Source organism: Ptychodera flava, chromosome 7 (genome assembly GCF_041260155.1).
Source record: "Ptychodera flava strain L36383 chromosome 7, AS_Pfla_20210202, whole genome shotgun sequence".
NCBI lineage: Eukaryota > Metazoa > Hemichordata > Enteropneusta > Ptychoderidae > Ptychodera > Ptychodera flava.
The window spans coordinates 35305123-35320856 of NC_091934.1; the positions used below are offsets into that span (position 1 = coordinate 35305123).

General features: G+C 36.6%; 1 non-coding gene across 1 annotated transcript; it reads left to right on the top strand.

Annotated features, from left to right (window-relative positions):
* The first annotated feature begins 14697 nt into the window (after window positions 1-14697).
* On the top strand, window positions 14698-14784 carry Trnar-ccu (transfer RNA arginine (anticodon CCU)). The gene is given in 2 exon segments: window positions 14698-14734; window positions 14749-14784. It is a non-coding gene; the product is annotated as a tRNA-Arg (tRNA).
* The last annotated feature ends 950 nt before the right edge of the window (window positions 14785-15734 follow it).

Consider the following 15734-nt stretch of genomic DNA (forward strand, 5'->3'; position numbering starts at 1 on the left):
ACCGACATACATTATTATACTGTTTGCTATGTAGGGATTCAAGAGTTGACAGGGAGGCAATCTGATATGAAATTATGGACTCTAGATGTTTTGATTGAATGGTTAAACGATGAAACAATAAATGAAAATTCAGTACGACTTTTTAAAGAAAGACAAGTCAATGGTGAACAGTTACTGCAGTACCAAGATGAAGATCTAAAGACAGACTTTAAATTGTCAGAGGGTGAACACAGTAAGCTGCTGTCAGCTCGGAAAACTTATGTTGAAAAGCTGCAAGAAAAGGTAAGAGAGAAGTACGTCAACTAAAAAGCTAAAAGAAAGCTCAGCAAAAGTCCGTCTGTATGTATGTATGTATGTATGTATGTATTTATCTACACACATAAACACACACACACACACACACACACACACACACACACACACACACACACACACATATATATATATATATATATATATATATATATATATATATATATATATATATATATATATATATATATATATATATATATATATATATATATATATATATATATGAAATACAGTGGTGAATGAAAAGTGACCCATGCGGGACTCGAACCCACACCCCCGTAGACATTACGGATGCTCTTCCAACCCTGGTAGCAATAATCGAGTTGATGATTGACACGAACAATTCCAGGTACTCCTTGGCTCTTCACTCAGGCCACACAATAGGAACACACGCAGTCTATCAGTAATTCATTAACTGGATCTCCTTTGTAAGCGCAGTCATGTAAAAGACCAATGACAATTATGTAAGCGTTTCCTCCTGTTTACACAATCTCATTCATTGCATGAGACTAAGTCAACATGATAGCAATTACACTGTTCAAAATCCCATTGAAACAAAGAACTAAGAGTCACAGAAAATTTCCTTCAAAATCAGAAACCCCAAATTTCAACATGTTAAATAAAACTTCACTACTTTCTAAATCACTACTGGAATAACACTAACTACAGGATAGCAATTAGAAACTTTTCCGCGTTAATTCCGGAAAATACATGGTCCTTCCACGTTTCAACTTGAGGGGTGTGTGTCTCATACTCTGAGACATTTAAAAGTTCATTGTTTTCAATACCAAAGTATTCAAATACACATACCTGTAAGCACAGTCATGTAAAAGACCAACCACGTTGTCTTGGAATTTTCTTGTAGTTAAAACGGATAATAATTCCTAAACGTACGTCCACACCAAATACTGTCTCTTCAAGCAGTGAATATCAGTAGAGCATTGCAATGCATTGTGTGTGAAGACGCTATCAATGCAATTCTACACATGTGTCATCACACTGAAACACACGCAGTAGACCTAATCACATGACTTACAATCGTAACCAGGGTTACACACACACACACACACACACACACACACACACACATATATATACATACATATATATATATATATATATATATATATATATATATATATATATATATATATATATATCGAAACCGTCTTTCCTCAGTTACTTTCACCTTTCGTCTGATGATCGCTACAAGGGGATACATGTAGCGTGAAACTTTGAGTCCTGTTTTGTACTTGTTATCAATTTTAATGTATATCGCCTCTGCCATACAGGTATTGAGCACTATTTTCACCGTGAAGATTTCCAAAATTTAGATGCACATATGCAGCTAGCCCCTTGTTGTCGAACTGACATTAGCGTTCGTTGTTTTCAGAAAACGTTGCAGGTAATGCGAACTGCCAACCATACATGATAAAAACGCACAGCAGCTTACGGCTGCAAAAAGCGAAACGATCATTCCCCGGTTACTGTCCCCTATTTACCCCTTTCATATACTGTTACTGTTGGTGTCGAAATTTCATAAGCTAAAGTGGTCTACTACTACGCTTTTCTTTGCCTTTAAAAAACAGTTGCTTTGTTTCTTTATGCAGAGTGCCCTGACATACCCTAAGAATGATCATTTCTCCATGTGGCAATGGGTTTGGGCAGTCTTTTGGAGATTCGTGGACCGGTACATTATGTCCTCATTGAGATGGCGTTCACCTTATGAGGTCTCTCGAAGTGAGTTTTTGTTTGTAACACCTTACATTATTGATGTAAATTTACTGTATTTCTCATGAAAACAAAGGATTCATATAGTTTAAGCTTCTCGACCTATTCGTAGCACACTCAATCACAATTCTTTCTTCCTTTCTCTTTGTCTACAAAGGCTTTCAAGTGCATTGAAACAGAGTTACAGATATTTATTGATCATTTACATTATGTTCATCGTAATTACCGTCATAATTATTATCAAAATCATTATCAGTAGATTAATGACAGTAATAACGAGTAGAAATTTTTAAAAAATACTGAAAATAAGTAACAACTGTGATAGTCTCTAAGTAATAAGATAAACTTGTAAACATATTTGCAATCTTTTACAGGTAAAAAGCCGGTTACCATAGAAACGTTCCGATCGACTAAAGATGAAAAAATCCAGAATAAAATAGTTATTTTGCACAATATTTTGTAAGTAGTACTTTTTATCGTTGGGTAAACAGATTTATTCAGTACTCGTACTTCATTCATGTGATACTTGTAAGGTAATTATGTAATGCTTGATATATGTAAACACTTTAAAATAGAGACCTACGCTGCTGTGGAGTAAATTGTATAACACTTGTATAGCCAATAAAGTCAGAAAAACAACATGCATAGATGTCACGTGACATGTGATCGCATGACAAATATCGTGAATGATGTTAGAAGCATTATTAAACACATGTAAGTCTGCATTCCTGGGTTTGCCTTACTACCTCGTGTTTTGTCAACGTCTATGACATTTGACCACAATATCGATTTATTCATTCACAGAGAGACTGCTGGTCTTTTAGAAGAAAATGAGAAAGAACAGAAGGTGACTTACAGCTTTAGCACCAATGAACAAAGCTTTCCGATGAATGTATTGAACATCTTTCAGTCGTCAACAGGAATCATACGATATTATCATGAAGTTAAAGGATCATATGTTAGCGGAACTACATTTAAATTAGGAACCAAATATGTGATAACAAATTATCACGTTCTATGCGCTCTAAAAGAAGCTAGGAGTATGCAAACGACCGAATTCTCGCCTACAAATTTGCAAGTAATCTTTAATTACACAAAGGGGCAAGAACATTTGAAAGAAAATATTTTCACATTGAAGTATACTGGTAAAGAATGGGTACCACATTTCTCTAATGAGAAATGAGGTTTTAGATTATGTCATTTTAGAACTCGATGTCAATGATGATGATTCAATGGAAACGGAAGTTCATGATGATGGGGGTGAGCATTCCTACATACCACCTTCTGTAGGTCTACATGTCAGAAAACATGACGACAAGTTCGAATCACGACTGTGCATGGTAGGCCATCCTGGTGGCAAAACTTTACAGTGCGATGTCCTCGGCCGTGCTTCACATAAGCAATTGAAAGAGCTAGCAGATAAATATTATAGCACAGGCTCGCTTAATTACGATCAGTATAACCAATATTTGCAAATGAAGGGAGTGTATCACACATGTATGTTGCATGGTGCATCAGGGTCCCCAATTTTCACTGCTGAGGGACATCTTATGTACATTCATTGCGGTGGCTTGGGTATAGCTTCTTCAGAGATAGAAATGGGCACGTCTATGATGGATATAGCCGAGGATATCGGTAAGCAAGTAGTGAAGTGCGATCTTAAAAAACAGGCATCACATCTTGCCATGTATCGCGATATGTTCCCGACCCAAGCAGATCCATTTACCGATCCTGCCGTACTGACAAAAATCAACAGTCAACACCAGTGAACGATTTTGGATATATCTGGCATTGAACAACATCCTCTCTGTTAGAGAATGATGCTGATATTGACCACGAATACCAAATTGAAGAGAAGGTGGTGGTACCTGTTTCATTCAGTATTGATCCAAAAATCCTTGTTGAGGCCCTTTGTTAGTGAGGAAACTGGTATGCCGTCGATCATAAACAACTTAGTAGTATGGAACCTAATTCCTTAGTTAAGGAGCGCGGGACCAGACCCTCAATACGATTTACTTGTTCCTATACCATAATCGGGATAATATACCGGTATATACCAGGCGCAAGTGAACTATACGCGAAATAAACAAACAAGTAAGGGGATCATGAAAATATAGGGAGTATATGTCGGCGATTGATATCGTACAAACTTTGATTTAAATTTTCACGAGACAACGATATTTTATGCATAAATTCAACTACGCGCTTTGAATTCTGCAAAGAAAATCACTCCAACTCACGTTGTTGAAAACTTAATATATAACAACTTTGATTTGATTGCAAATACGTATTCTATGCAATGGTGACTAATGTTGTTTAAAAATGATATTTGTATATTTCGAATTGTACTTGTCCCTCTTTGCTCCTGTTTTCAAAAGTTTCCTATTAGTTTTTTAGCAGTAGTTCATTTCTAGATTACTTGTAAGACATGGCACAGTCCTTTTAAATTTCTTGAAGGAAGAGAAATCGAAGGCCAAAAATATGACGGATCATATTAAAAGTTAAATGAGCCCCGCATACTTTACATTTGATTTCAGCTTTTGGAATAAATCCCTCTCCACTGTTAAGGCAAAACACTTTGGTTGTACGAAAATATTTGGTAACATGTTTTCAAATTGTTAATCAAATCACGTAATTGTAACAGGGTGTAAGTTTCCTACACTGTTATAGACAGCCTATAAAAGGACCAACCTGGAAGAAGGGTAAAGTACAGGGTGTGGGACTACGATGTAAAATATCCGTGTATTTATGGCAACATTTCACAAAGGTCAATCTTGTTCTAGTTAGTGAAAGTTTAACATTTTGAAATTGTCTGCCAAGGGTGAATACATTCTTTTCTCATTTTCTAGAATTATTATTCTGGTGATATATTGATGAAACTCTATGACATGTTTAAGTAAGACGCTTGGTTAGATGACTGTTAACTCGTTGTTTTTGAGCTTTTCTAAATCTTATCATTTCAGATGACCTTGTACTTTTAATTGAGAGTGTAATGGCAAAGCATTCTAAAACTCTGCTGTAAAAGTATAACGCGAATGTATTGTTCACTTGTCCACTGTTTTGTTACAGAGGTCATTCACTTTGACGTCAGTTTTGCTGTAATGGCTTAATACCTATACTTTTTACCTGTCGGTTAGTGATCAATAAGTCAAGAACTTGTAAACAAAACCATAAAATGATAATGATATTGACGTAGCAGTGTAAGAAGTTCTAATCACGCATGATGTCCGCATGTACAGACAATAATATGACGAGTTTACATTTCACTGTATGTAAATATATCCAGCCACTATGTAGATTGTATATTAGAGGTGTCTTTAAGAAGACAAAAGACAAAAGGGAGCAGGTAGATAGACTTTGGAGAAGGACAACACCTGACAATATGTATAACATCCATGAATAAGAAATAAACGGTATTTTCTTTGAAGTCTTTGAGCCGCTACTCTGTTTCTATGGACTGGACTCATGGACTGGACTTGGGACTGGATTACATTATTAATTCATATTGCTGCTGCTGTTGTGTCAATGGGAGATGTGATGGGTGAAATGCATGAGTGGGGTGAACGCTATACAGGGGGAGTTTCTCCTGGTGAATTCGGCAGAAACTAACTCACGTACTGCGCAGACTCAAAGGTACGCATTCAGTCGCTAGGAAAACCTGGCCTGGGCTACTAAATTCCAAAAGATTTGTATGAAATAGAAGAGACACAGTAGAAACTATTACAAATGCTTTTATTTTTTTAACAATTCACCGACTTGAACCAAGTCTACCCAAAACGCTTTTCAGACTCAGTATCACGCATGTAATATTGACTCTGTCTTAGAATGTAAAATTATACGACAACAAGAATACTCTAGCGTTAGTGAACTATTTCTGATTTGGAGAGTTTGGTTTTCTCTCAATATCAGGTAAAATTTTACGGTCTCATGCATTATTGTAACACAGTGAATAAAAAGATAGCAATCTGAAGTGCAGTTCAAGTTCAACGTCAAAAGATACTATGCCTGCGCTCAAGAAATTGTAATTTAATACCATTGAAAAAGTGGCTTTCTCCTATCTGCCATTCTGTTAGTTTTTCTCAAGTATCCCCGATTGTCTCATCACTTTCTACCAACCATTATATCTACTACGGGACTGGTCAGTTTCTTCGGCCTGGGGTTGGATATTTTTTGCGGACATCAAAAAGTGGCTTACCCACTATTCCAACATTTAATAATAATAATCTTTATTCCAAAGCACTATAGGCCACCGGCCCTTAGTACAATAATAACCAATTACACAGAAAAACTAGTGAGGTCAGGGGTTCACCTTAAAAGAACAAAACGGTGAACTTTGAACTTAACATCATGCAATATCATACAAAAAGTACCAACAAGAAATTTAGACACATTCCTATTCATTCATAGAGGAAGCCCTCTTTTGAAAAGCATAAAACAGATATCGAGCACAGTTTCTGATGATGTCTGGCTTTGTGTTATTCATGAGTGCAATAATTTATACTGTGACAGAGGTTGCTGCGTGTAAAAACTAGGAATGTACTGAGTTCTAAGGTCATTATACAGTGGACAAACAAAAAGAAAATGGAATTCGTCTTCAACAGCATCAAGACATACTGGACATTTTCTCTCATTGAACTGTAAACCAAGGTGTCTACCCTTCTCTACCATCAACGGGTGAGCGGAAACTCTAAATTTGAACAGTGTCAAGCGGAAAATGGATTTCATTTCAATCTTAAGATATTGTTCAGCAACTAAACTTGTTTTAAATAATTTATAATTACTCAATTTAGTATACGAATTTATTTCGTCACTCCAATTTTGGAAGTCAATATCTAAGCAACGTTGACGAAAGCTATTAACAAATAAAAGTTCATTTCCAACCCCTTGATATACCATGCTTCAGCAAACCCGTATGAAAATAGAATTGCTTTCACATGCTTTACCCAACACTCCTTATTTGAATCAGCTAATTTACATTGGAGATGGTAGCAATGAAAAACATAACGATTTGTGTTCATCTTTAAAATTCTTAACCAGTATTTGATAACTCTAGTTAAACGGATAGCTCTCAAAGTTGAACGACCCATTTCTCCTCTTATCGAAGCATGAATATATAATGACTGTGATGAAAGCAAAAATTTACAAAACTTAATGTGAACATTTTCTATTGCTGGCGCTTCAATATAACCCCATATCTCACAACCGTAATGTAGAATTGGTAGAATTTTTGTATCAAATAACTTAAAACATACAATTTAAGGGTACATGACCTAATTTCTTTACATTTATCATCAGAGCATGGAGAGCTTTTGTTGCCTGATCGGCTAGCTGTTCCACAGCTCTTGACCAAATACCTCTTGATGAAAGCTTTAAACCAAGATATACATAGTATGGAACGGTTTCAACGACACAACTTCCATAAAACCATTTTTCGTAACTTCTAAGTATACCACCGTTCCTGAAAACTACAACTTTGGTCTTACTTAGATTAACCCTTAATTTATATTTATCACAATAAGACTTTAATTTTGAGAGTAGTCTCTGTAATCCAATAGCGTTATAAGATAGTAAAACAAGATCATCGGCAAATAATAAATAGAAAAGTTTGACAAGACCAATTGAACACCCAACGTCATCACCCAAAATATGATCTGCACGGAGTTCATTATGTAAATCATTGATGAAGAAAGAAAACAGAAAAGGAGACAGGATGCAACCTTGTTTCACACCGACAGGACAATCGAAAAAATCTGTTAAACCAGAGGGGGTTAAAACGCTGGCCTTCACTTCTTGATACATAGAATGTAGTATACGATACATGTTCCCTGTAATACCGGCATTGCCAAGTTTGAAAAACATTGCTATTCTATTTACTCTGTCAAACGCTTTTTCAAAATCTACAAAAGCACAATAAAAACGCCCCCTCTTAGTTGTTAAATATTTTTGTATGAGTGTGTTAATTATAAAAATGTTGTCTATTGTACAGTACCCAGCTCTGAAACCTGCTTGTTCTTCCCTTGTATATTGACATGTCGCATCCCATTTACAAAGCCTATTGTACAACATTCTAGCAAAAATTTTGCCTGTTACAGAGAGTAAAGAAATACCACGATAATTACAAGCTGAATCACGTGCCCCCTTTTTGAATATTGGAAAAATAATGCCTTCCCTCCAAGCCCTCGGAAATTTTCCTGAACTGAAAATGCCATTGAAAAGAATACAAAGTAAATTACACAATTCATCACAACAACACTTAAAAAACTCTGGTGGAACACCATCAGAACCGGGTGACTTTCCTGACTTCAAACTTTTAATACTTTTCATCACCTCCTCAATGGTAAACGGTGAATTTAAAATATCATTATACTGGTCCATTGAAACTGATCCAAAACTATTCCAACATAAGAAAATATTGTGACCCCCTGTTCCAACTTTCAGGTGACCCCCCCCCCCCCCTCGAGACAAGGTAAGGCCAAAGTAATTAAATTCTTTGTTTAGCGTCCACTCTAAATGGGAAAAGGTGCGCGTCTAAGCGGCTGAAAAAACACACACAAGAAAAATTAACACAATGTAATTTGATTACAGCAAATAAAAAATTGTAACAAAAATTTTAGTTCAGAAAAGCTAAGCGGTCATGCCCTAAAATTCCCATTCAAATACACTGTGTGTGTTTTTCATGAAAACCTTAAAAACCTAAGCGGGTGGGGACGCCAAAACAAAGAATTTAATTACTTTGGCTAATCCCACTCGACACACGGTAAAACAAAATGGTGAAATATGAGGTCATAACATAAGACGCCGTCACTGATTGGCAGAACTGCACATTGGGAAGATTTTTGGCCATTAGGAAATATCGAAACAAAGTAGCTCTACTACTCCAAGTATTTATCATGACACCACAATCGGCCATGGCTAGTGCTTTATACGGACGAACTTCTGGGCTTCTTGTGGTTCGGAATGCTAAAAACAGTCAGACTATAATTACTGATAACTGATGATTGTCAAACACTAGACCAAATTTTGTTAGAGTGAGAGATATGTCCTTTCACCAAAATTTTTAGTATTTCTAGAAACGTTTTGGCAAATCATGGCTCGGCAGTAAGAGTACAGCAACAACATAAATAAGGTAGGGTTTACGGTATCTGGTCATGCAAATGCTTGGTTTTCACCAGATAACGTTCTGCAAATTTCGAAACTATGACTTTTGACCTGGGTCAAAGTTCGTAGAGGTCCAAAATTGAGTCCTAAAATAAAGAGATTTTAGGTCTAAAATGGGCCAGGGTATTCAACGTGCAACCACACACCCCTAAAGTACCGCCCCGGGATATGCCCCTCTTCGATGCTCGTGAAACCTTAAAGCTCCGACCGATTTATTTGCAAATTAATAAAAAGCATTGCGTCATTGTTGTGACACATCCAATTTTCAGCGCGATGCCCCGAAACTACAATGGAATACCAATAACGATCTCTCGCCAGACAATGGAAATTGTTCATCTCAGTCACGCGTCACCAGTGTGCGCCCTCAATGAACTATATCCACATGTAAAAACAGGAAATATTTCACTAAACTCAATACTTAGGCCAAAGTAATTAAATTCTCTGTTTTGCGTCCACTCTAATTGGGAAAAGGTACGCGTCTAAGCGGCTGAAAACACACACAAGAAAATTAACACAATGTAATTTGATTGCAGCAAATAAAAAATTGTAACAAAATTTTAGTTCAGAAAAGCAAAGCGGTTATGTCCTAAAATTTCCTATTCAAATACACTGTGTGTGCTTTTCATGAAAACCTTCAAAACTAGGCGGGCGGGGACGCAAAACTATGATGAATTTTTAGACTATTTGGCGAAAATTCATTGTATTGTTCAATCTAGTAACTCTCATATCTGTATGGTTATTGGTGACTGGAATGCTGATAAAAAGTCTTTGTTCGGTTCATCACTGCAAAGCTTTTGCAAAGATTACAATTATTGTATTTCTGACTGCGCTGTTTTGCCTGAAAATTCATTTACTTATGTCAGTGATGTGCACGGCACTACGTCTTGGATAGACCATTGTATTTCTACTTATGGTGCTCATGAAGTATAGATTCTATCTCAGTCATGTACGATACGATCTCTTCAGATCATTTACCTCTCAGCATAAATTGTGACGTTGGTATTTTACCATCAGAATCTACCCCTAAGTCTGACTCCGGTAAAGTTGAACAAACGATGAAATGGGCTAAGATCACTGATCAACAGCGTAACACTTTCTATGATATCTCTGATAGGCTTCTGGGAAAAATTAATATTCCTAGTAATGCGCTTTGTTGTAAAGATATTCATTGCAAATGTAAAGAACATGTTGATAGCATTTCTCAATTCTATGACAACATCATTGATTGCCTGTACTCAGCCGGAACGCAGGTGATACCAGGCGTTAAAATCAATGGGAATCGCATTGTTCCTGGTTGGAATGACTATCTTAAGGATGTTCATTCAATTGCACGTGATGCCTTTAAATTATGGCGCGATTGTGGAAAACCCAAGCATGGACCTTTGTTTGATTTTAAACGTCGAACCCATGCCCGTTTCAAGTATGCGTTGAGAGATTGTCGACGTAACAAAAGTCAAATTATTGCTGATACTGCTGGAAAAAGTCTCCGTTGTGGTGATCAACGCCAATTCTGGCGTTCAGTTAACAAGATTAATGCTAAGACTCCATCCAGGCCCAGCAGCGTCAACGGCTGCTGTGGAGATTCAAATATCGCCGAAATGTGGGCGGGAACATTATTGTAACCTCTTTAATGATGTGCATAATAACAGGGATCAGAAGTTTGTTTTGGATATGATAGATGATTGTGTAATTGATAATGCAATTCTTGTTTCTCCTTATGACATTCAGTGTGCCATTAGTAAATTACAAAAGGGTAAATCTGCTGGTCCTGATTCACTTTCAGCAGAACACTTTATTCTTGCTAGTACCAAAGTGTCAGTTTTGCTTAGTATGTGCTTTACAGCAATGTTGGTTCACGGTGTATGTCCAAACAGACTTTCTGAAACTATTTTAGTCCCGATTATCAAAGATAAGAATAGTAATATAAGTAGTATAAACAACTATCGTCCGATAGCATTATCGAACATTGCCTCTAAGATAATGGAAGTTGTTATTTGAGTAAAATTGAGTCGTTTCTAGAAACTTCGCCTTTCCAGTTTGGCTTCAAGAAAGGACATTCAACTGATATGTGTCTTTTCGTTTTAAAGGAAGTTATCAACTACTATAGGAAACATGGAAAGTAATGTCATTGTAACTTTCTTAGATGCATCTAAAGCATTTGATCGAGTAAATCATTGGTCACTTTTAAAGAAGTTGATTTCCCGTAAAGTTCCGACCTTATTGTTAGATTTCTCCTTGTTTGGTATAGAACTCAGTGTATTTTATTCGTTGGGGCGACTGTGTTTCATCTGGTTTCACAGTTTCTAACGGTGTGAAACAAGGGGGAGTTTTATCACCAAAACTCTTTATGTTTATGTTGATCAGTTAAGTACACGACTTACAAATTCTTTAACAGGGTGTTATGTAGGGGGTTGCTTCGTAAACCACCTCATATATGCTGACGATATTTGTTTGTTGAGTCCCTCTGTCAAAGGGACACAGAAGCTGGTAAATATATGTAGTAATTATGGTGATATTTACGACATTACTTTTAATACTGGAAAGACTGAATGTTTATGTGTCACTACTGACAAGGCAAGTACTGTTCGTTGGCCCACGGTATATCTTAATGGTGTTAAACTTGTTTTCGTAGAGAACAAAAAGTATCTTGGTTATATATTAACAACCCACTTCAGAGACGATGCTGACATTGAACGACAGAAAAGATCGTTCTACGTTTCAGCTAATATGCTTCTCAGGAAATTCTGCTCATGTTCTTTTGATGTTAAATGTACGATATTTAAGATTTATTGTCATCAATTGTATGGGGCACACCTCTGGTTTAACCATACTGCCAGTGCCCTGAGAAAGTTGAGGGTCGCCTACAACAATGCGGCTAGGATATTTCTAGGATTTGACAAACGGAGTAGCGCAAGTGAAATGTTGTTACCAATAATTTGTACAACTTCGATGCACTTCGTAGAAAACAAATGTATGGTTTTATGACACGCTTATTGAGAAGTGAAAATATGATCGTTAGGCTGGTACATGATCGTCTTTATTTCATCTCTGATATTTGTAAATTGTGGATCGATTCCCTGTACCTTTGATTTTGTCTTTCTCTACCAACACAGAAAATCATATTTTTGTAAATTTTTCTACACGTGAATCATGTATTATATGGACTGATTTAGTCCGAAATAAAGTGAAAATAAAAAAAAAAGAATTTAATTACTTTGGCCTTATGTATAAGCTTACAGTTTTTGCAATATTTATTTACCAATTTGATTAAAACCTAACGTATCGCTTCGCCAGTACCTAGAACTTACAATGTAAGCCATTGTTCATGGCGGGATGATAATTTCTTTGTCCAAAATGAAGCGCCCTCACTGTCTAATTAAAGACATCTGTCTGGAGATTTGTGCTCCTGTGTCTCTGTATATGTCCACACAGCATGGTATTTTGTATTGCAATCGATTTCTGCGAACCAGCAATCAGTTTTTATCTCCTCGATAGTAATTTTTAGATGCCCTATTGAAAAATACGCTGCAAAGCAAAAGTCTTGAATTCTTTTAGCAGAGAACAACAGAACGTTCGAAAAAAAATTAAAATAGTGCTGGGATTCCATCCGCCATTGAACCTTGGAATAAGAATTCTTCTTATGCCCGGAAATAGAAACCTCAGAATAAAAGAGAAACGAAAAACCGAAAAATGCTCATGGAATATTCGACCTTTTCCATATCTTTAGTTTTCGCATGGACCTCAAGCATGTACAGTCGTTTACACTTTGATCCCATTTTCTGAAGACCCTATTTAATTTAGTTTCCCATAAAATGAAATTCAGTGAAACCGTATCAAGTAAGTCCAGCTTTATTACCATGTAGAAATTTAGCCCTGGGTTTATGAAATACACACTCCGTCTTGAGTTTTAATAATCAAATTTTTCATGGATTTGTAATCATTTCCATGGCAACAGATTGGTTGAAATTTTACCACAATGGGGAAATCTGACCTCTGACATATCAATTATTCGTGAATTAGTGCTGGATCATGTCTAGGATTTGTAGGAGTCTAACATATCGAGCACTTCATTTATTTCACGAATTCTCAGTCTCTGCAGGAAAGATCGCATCTCCTGTCTTTGTCAACTGCAAAAACTATCAATAGTGGCTTGAAAATCCAATTTCGTGTTTCTTTGTTTTAACATTTGCAACACTGTTCAAAACATGATCAAGTCAAGACGCGCACAAACAAAGTCGAGACGTAACATAATTATGACCGTGACATTGAACACAATGCGAAAACATACCTTTCCTTGTATCTCGGAAGTAGTATTACGTCAGCCAAGCGAATGAAATAGACCAGCTTTAAGAAGCGTGAAATTGACTAGCTTTGACCCCCACCCCCCAACCCATCCCCGACGCATTAATATTGCAACTAAATTATTGAATCTGCATGCAGAGCAGAGTATGAATTTTTCAGGTCTATAGACTACCCTTGAGAATAGGAACAGATCTCACTGACAATTGTCGGCGTAAGACGATAAGTGATGAAAATGAGTGTACTAACATCATTACTGTGTGACCTGGAACGGAATTTGACTATTCCATACGCTCCTCACAACCATACGAACATTGTCAATACTCGGCGTTTTCCCCGAGATACAGCAACAAGAAACTTCTGATCAGATCAATGCCATAGGGTGGGGGAGGGGGCAAATGAGAAGACTGCACTGTATGTTTGCATTTTTTTTCCTGATTTATAGGTTAATCGAATGATCGATTTACTGACATCAGCATCCCGATTAATATTTGCTCTCTCAGATCAAGAGAAAATTGAATACTTACTCAAAAGTGTTCACGCAAAAAACTTTTCGTTGCGTTTCTCGTTAACTAATGCTTTTCAGCTACAGCCTTTATCAAAGCTATGAACGTTCGCGAAAGTCCATTACACGCACCATAATGTTAATAATCAAGCAATGACGTTTTCAAAATTGTATCTTGTTTTGTATCATGCAACATAATATACTAAAAGAATAGTCACTTGACAATTGACCATTACTTGACGGAGTCTTCAGTTAATCAAACAGACTGACGACAATTGTTGAAATGTGATGAAACGAAACGTAGGGATGTACCTACTGTCCTCCCCAGTACTGAAGTCAGTTTAAATACATGAAAGTAATGGTCATATCTATTTCTCTTATGATATCGAATTATTCGTGTTTTGCGGTACACCACAAGAGGTATCATCACCTCTTTCTACGCACTTCGAACTTCCTCCAAACCTTGTTCAATGTGTTCATGGGGAGAACATAGGGGCGTCCCATTAATTCTTTGACTGATTGTTTCTGTCCTGTCCTTGTTTATCTTAAGTATACGGTTAAATATTTCAACTGGTTTATTCGAGGTCAAGGAACGACACGAAATATCATATTAATATTTAAATACCGGATTAAAGGTAGTTTTATTGACAAGCCTCTTGAGTATTTGACTCAACAGTCTACATTCCGTAGCCCCTGTGGCCTAACGGAGAAGGCGTCGGTCTCCTAACATCATGCGTGTGAACCGAAGATTGCGGGTTCGAGTCCCGCCAGGGGTACGCCCACTTCAACTTTTACGGAAAGTTATACCACCTCTATCCCGAGTCTGTAACTGTAGTCATACATTGTATGATTGACAGTTGACTCGCAATTACATTCCACATGCCTCTGAATTCCAGTAAATGTTTGATATCAAGGGGATTTTTTTATTTTGTAGAGTTAGATTTCAAATTTTAGGTGCATCTTTCAATTATTCAGTGGACATTTTCAAGTTCTTGAAAAATTATACTGAAGACCGATATGATGTAAAATTAATCACAGAGTTTGTACAATATTTTGTTTAATTTTACGTGCGTGCTTCAATTTCAGAGTAGTTACCGATTATTTCAAATCGAACAAAATAAAGATTGATTTTTGAACTAGACTTTCTCATCTAGATCCTTATGCTCCTATCCTGTCGTCATAACAACTCAACGAAAGTATTTAAACTCGAAACCACTGTCATTATAACAACCTACCAACTTGAAATAAGCGAATGCGCATGCTTCAAAGATGTTACGTCACGTAAGTCAGGGTGTAGCCTATGATTGAGTTTTAGCTTACTATGGGTGCTTCCACCTACAATTTAAATATTCAGTTGAGAAATTTGACAGCCTGTGTTCGATAAAGTCATTGGCGATTAAATAGGTTCCAAACAATTTCAAAATATTCCTCATTTCGTGCGAGGAACAATGAATGCTGTGCATTTGTTTAGCTTCAAGGTTTCCTGAAACTCTGTCTTTGCTGCCAGCCAACTGCTAAAGCCGAACGCGCATCGTGATATAACAAATCATTCTTGTCTTTTATGGCACCTAATCGACTGGACTAAAACTTACTCAAACATTACTTCAACGAAACTTTAAACAATTCTCGATTGCACCACATCAAGAATAGGAATCAGGGGTCACCGTCCAAATGTTTGTACTAGAGAAACAAAATTGACCAACATTTACCGATATTTGCAATTCAA